At 34.3% G+C, this 6,133-nt stretch overlaps 1 long non-coding RNA gene across 1 annotated transcript in view; it reads left to right on the top strand.

Moving 5' to 3' along the window:
- The first annotated feature begins 3,677 nt into the window (after nt 1–3,677).
- The window catches only part of LOC136582324 (uncharacterized), a 50,773-nt gene continuing 48,317 nt past the window's right edge, over nt 3,678–6,133 (top strand). The window contains exon 1 of the long non-coding RNA XR_010787172.1: nt 3,678–3,756. This is a non-coding gene — a long non-coding RNA (uncharacterized lncRNA). The remainder of the gene's footprint in view (nt 3,757–6,133) is intronic.

Below are 6,133 nucleotides of genomic sequence, written 5' to 3'. Positions count from 1 at the left end.
TCTATATTGCAATCTGGCTTGCTGCATGCCATTAGGGTACATGGCGATAGAGCCATCTCTGTAATAAGTATCTTGTATCTGGCTTCTTTTTCTGTGCGTTGTCTTTGTACATTTTTTCTCACCTCTGTGATTTTAAACAATAATTTGTTTGTCATTGCTTAAAAACTGAATGATGAATTATGCTGTGTAAGCAGGCAGTCATTCATCTAAGTCATCCTGCACACAGGTGGATTTGCACTGCGAAATCTGGAGTGGGATTCCACCTCCGGATTCTGCAGCAAATCAAGCCCACAGCATACTATGACAATATGCAATTTGCTGCCCATGAGCGGAAATCGATTGTGATTTTCGCGGTAGAGAAATTGCAGCATGCTGTGATTTTGTGTGGGCTACGCATGGCCGACTTCCTTTGAAGTCAATGGAATCTATCCATCCTGCGGCCATTCTGCAATCATCGTTGCAGAATGGTCACGGGAGTCATGTCATTGCCATAGTGGCGGCGTGGCGTCCTCTGTACTGCGCATGTGTACCAGTTTGTCAGCCGGCACATCCGCAGCAGAGGAGAAGACGGGGTGGGGTGGGTGGTGGAAAACGCTGGGGTAACCAGATAGGCACTGGGTCGAACTCTGTTGTGGGAATCCTGCATGCAGGGATTGACACGCCTGTGTGCAGGCGGCCTAAGAATGACTGACTGTTTGTTGTAAATGGAGGCGGGCCGGCAGGAATGATCCCTGGGCATCTCCACCTCCATTCACTAAGCAAATATAATGATCATTGCTGGGACAACCTGTCAGGCATCTGCACCTGACAAGTCATCCTGTTATCAGCATATCTCTTCTATCTTGCACAACATGTACTTTGCTTACATGAAATAATGAAGAAAACATATTTCTACTCACTATATCCAGAGCATTTCATCTGGCATGTACTGCGACCTGCAGTAGATCTCTTCTATACTCCTTGAGGCATAAGCCAAATATGTGGATTTTGGTGCATACTTGCAGCAGAAGTGCTGAGAATTTCACCCGTCTCAAATCTATAGCAATACTCTACTCAGTGACAATCAAAATCCAGATACAAGATATGTGGATTTTTTAGCAGGTTTGTTTGCGATGTAAAATGATGTCCTATGTGAAAGACCCTTCCTTAATATTCCCCATTTCTCTTGAATCCACTCCTGACTTTAGCTCAAAATGCTGCACAAAAAAACTTTTTGTACAATTCCAGACTAATGGCTTTCTGCACCAATAAGAGCAAAATAAACAGTGATAAGGGGGCTTCCTACATAGGAGAGTGCTGCAAAATTAGTTTTATTCCAAAGATGAATATTTAATACATAATGGAAGAACTTATACTATACGCTTCCTTTCTGTTTAATCCACTCCTGGCTTTGTCTAAAACTGCACCAAAAGCTGCTCGGGTGATTTCAGCCTAAGTAAAGCAATAATAAGATAGAGGAAGACCAAAAGGAAAAATAAATTATGCATAATAATGCAAACTTACATGATACTCAACATGTGTTACAAAGTTTTGTGACAACTCCTACTGATACAACAGCTCCTATGGCAGGGAATGTTGGCTCTTCGACTTGATCAACTATGAAGTAAATATATTTGATCGTATCACAAGAAAGTGTTACTGAGATTTTTTAGCATTACAATTTGACTATTTTAAAATAAACATTTGAAAAACGATGGAATTTGGATTTTACTTGTCTTTTACTTGATTATTTTTTATAGTTATACCGAAAATTTGATCACTGTTTGAGTCGTATGGAAAGAAAATGGTGATAATATTATTAGTAAAACTTCAGATGATCATCATTATATTCATTGCACTTCATAGGGATAGGAGAAGAGACAAAAAGTAAACTTTGGTTTAGTTTGGTGCAAATTATTTGTCTAACCTTTCTGCATATCTTTTTGGTTGTTTGTAACAGTAATAAAAAAATTCTATGTGAAAATAATCATAGTGCAATATTGTGGCTCATCCAAAATAGAAGAATCCTTCCTGTTGGAATCACACATGCAAATTTTAGTGCAATTTTCTTTTAACCAAAGCCAGGAATGGATCCAAAAGAAAGGTATCGTATTAATAAAGGAGGGATGCATTTCTTCTTTTGTGGACCCGTTCCCATCCTGGGCTAAAAACTACATCCAAACTGAGGAACATTTCAGTTACAGAAAATCCCAGTCTGTTTTAATCATATGAAAGAAGGGGAAAAAGTATTTTCTGATTGAACTAAAATCTAAAATCTGATGTCCCTCAAGCTGTAATTTACGATATATTTTGTCCATTTTAGATTATTAGTTCATTTTTAATTTGCAATGTCTAAAATTGAATGGAAGCTGTTTATTGAAGAAATCAATAATTGATACTATCATACTATCATGCTAAGTCAGAAAAATACAATGTAGAGAAAGTTGAACCCTATTTTCTAACTTAAACTTAGACTTAATATTAGTAGCTAAGGTTGAGTTCACAACGTTTTAATATATTTTTTGAATTGTGGTATATATATAGCAAAAACCAAACATAAATGTAAAGAAAAGGATCCAATTATTTATATGGGATACAAATTGATAAAAGAATAGAAGTTTGAATTAGAAGTTCATTCGAAATATGTTTTTTTTTAACATGATCCAAAAATAAATGCTGAGATCAAGGCTCCAAAAATTCGAAGACGCAGCAGAAAGACTCTTGTATGAGCAACACTGCAAACTGCTTTAAAAACTAAACACGTGCCATAGGGATACAGTCAGGGCCAAACAGGAATGTGGAGTTCAACATTGTGAAACATTCCACTGAAGAGCTGCGGATTGCAGTCACTGAGACGATTTGCAGTAACTTTAGTGGAAAATCTCCTACAAAATGCATTAAAAAAAAGAAACTATTTGTTTGAATGATAAAACTTTCAAAATCATTTCCAATGAATGAAGGAATGAATGAATGAATACACAAATAAAATCAATTGAAATAAATTAAAAAAAAAACTATAGTAATTGGCCCAATTAGTTAGCTTAAACCGAGGTTCCTAGTTTTGTCCTGATTGCTTTAAAGACCCTTACTCTATATTACTAGAAATCATAAAAACTGCAACATATTTCCCTTTATTCCTATGGATTTGTATCACAATGGGATCACTCTATTTACCACAGGAAAGCTGGAATGTCTTCAGTCCAAGCCTATGAACAAGATGTCACCTCTAGAGAGTCACATGTCTTTTATCACCTTCGAAATGTCACAGCACAACAAAGAATTGCAAGGAGCCTATTCTAAAAGCCGCCCCCAACCAACATCTTACTAAATCACACAAGTGGCTAAGTTTAAAGCTTAGTAACCACTTCAGTGTTTCATCGAAATGAGCAGGCATTCTATAGCAAGCAGCAGATTGCACAGTAGCAAATACTAACGCCTCGATGTTAGATTTCAGGCCAGCAGATGGCGCTGTGCAGCATCTTATCAAGTACATATCAGGAAGGACATTATCAGCTCCTAAAAGTTTTTCTGCGCACCAAATCTTGAGCTGAAACAAATGTTTGTTGAATTAAGTACTGATTTCCTTCAGTCTCGAGACTGTTTTACAGGCTGTGTTTTCAGACTGTTTGCATATGCCAACATGTACCCCAACCACATCCAACCGTTAAACCCTCCTACACTTGCTGTTTAACTGTTTGCACGTTTCTTAAAGATTTTGCAACACGCCTTTCCTTAGTTTGCTATTAATGCTAGAGAAGACACAGAAGCCCTGAAAATGTAAGTAAATCTGGATCCTTACTACTTTGCCACAATAAATAATTTAGAGAATTTTCAGCACCCCGTTGCAAATAGAACGAATCAAAGCTGAGCAAACGCAGAAAACCAATAAAACTATCAACACGTAAGCTAAATAAACCGTTTGCATGATGTCTTTTGCTGTCTGATCAGATATAGCAGATAGGAAAAGGAAATATAGGGTTACATAAGTAGTTAATGGAGGCAATGCATAGAATAGACCGCGAGTGCAGGACAATATAAGTGGATATAGTCAAGACCGAGAATAAGGTTTCTACTCAAATGAAGGTAAAAGCTGTCAGTCCTAGCATGGCTGCTCAATAGATGCATGCTATGGCAATGTAACTTATTATAAATTTAACCTTTGCTTGCCTTGTATACAAACCGTCAGAGATGATTACATTGCATTCAATTATCATCTATTAATAGTTAATAAAGGAAGCGGATGAAGAATTGTGTCCATTGTTTTTCTCCCTTTACTTTATATGTTTGTTACACCTCTTTTATATAATCTATAAAGGTTTTATTAATGGGGCTAATTTAGAGCGCGGTTTTAATACTACTTTATTAAAACACCACAGCAATTTGCACGGACCCTTAAAAAATAAATATAAAAAATTAATTATGCTGTTACCTTATTTAAACGTTGCAGCAATTTACATGGATCATTTTTTTCCTCTAGATTAAAAAAAAAAAGGTAAAAAATACAAGGCGATGTTAGTCTGGTTGCTTTTAATATCTGGACTCTAAACGCTGATAACGTTCCACGTATTTGTAAAATAGGTGCGTTATTAGTTCTCATTAAGCAGTCAGATGTTTTGTGATGGATCTTAATTAAAGGAGAAAGGCTCTTGTTATACAGAGCCGAGAGGAAGGAGGAATTAACTGGGGCTGCTGGCTTTTAAAGGAGAACACAAGGAAACACAATACAAACAAACAGTGCAGGGCAGAGCTGCAGATAAACTATCATGTTTGTACAGATGGGAGGCTTTTTACTGCAAATACAAGCAAAACTCATCAGTCTTTTTAACTGTAAAAGATATCATTGTAAATGCTGAGAAAATGAATCCCAGGATATGTCTTGGCATCACATATTTATTATTATTTAATAGAAAATTAATAGATTGCATGACAAATATGAGTTATTATACTTAGCATATATATATATATATATATATATATATATATATATATGTGTGTGTGTGTGTGTATATATATATATATATATATGTATTAGGTACAATATGTTATTTAAAATATATCGCTATTATAATGTATGTATAGGTTATGTTCTATAATACGCACAAACATAGTACATTGTACACATATATCTAATATGTATGCTACACAGACTGTAAATGTGCAAATTGTATTATTATTACCTTTGCACCTATCATGTATAATGTACCTGTTATATTGCACATACATTTTACATTATGCAAAACCAACATTCATATTGCATTATATACATGTTTGCATATATAGATTTTTATATATGATATCCATACTTTATATACATACCACACATATTACACATACGATACACATTATATCATAAATATAATATCTATTTTATATATGCTGTATATACTATATATACTGTTCATATTGTAGAGTATAGATATTATATTTATTGTACAATATATACTTTATGTATAATATGTACAGTATGTATGTAAAGTATGGACATCATACATATACATACTGTGTGTACCTAAAACAATAGATCTGTACTTGCTGCATATATCGTACAAATTATATATATATATATATATATATATATATATATATATATATATATATATATATATATATATATATATCTTATGTATGCACAATTACATGAGACCTATACTATTAAACAGAACTGTAATATTATATCATACATGTCTAAAAACTTGTACATACTGTACATAGTGTATTATGCACATATAACATAAAGTTTGCATATTCCAAAAACTACATATATTAGAAATGCATATTATACTGTACTAATTACACATTAATACTGGAGATGTATTGTAAATATAGTGAAATATCCATCTGTGTATATATATATATAAAGGCATGTTTATTTTCTTAATTTTTGTTGCCTAGAAAAGAGTAGAAAAGAGTTACATAGTGTTTAATATAAGTGACATCTAACTTATTGTATGTGTAGTTCTCTTCCTGTAGAGTCTATACATTGTCTGATATCCATGCAGTGTAATGTGCTGGTCGTGGTGGTAATGAGTCCGCCAGGTTGAGATCATTAAATAATAAATACACACTACAGTCCTGCTCTCATTATTTCTATTTAATGATATAGCGCCAACATAGCCTGTGCTGCAGTACATCGATTGAGCTGCTACACAAGGCT

This window comes from Eleutherodactylus coqui, chromosome 11 (assembly GCF_035609145.1).
Source record: "Eleutherodactylus coqui strain aEleCoq1 chromosome 11, aEleCoq1.hap1, whole genome shotgun sequence".
NCBI lineage: Eukaryota > Metazoa > Chordata > Amphibia > Anura > Eleutherodactylidae > Eleutherodactylus > Eleutherodactylus coqui.
The sequence above is the reverse complement of the archived record's forward strand: the minus strand, read 5'-3'. Positions and strand labels throughout refer to the sequence as shown.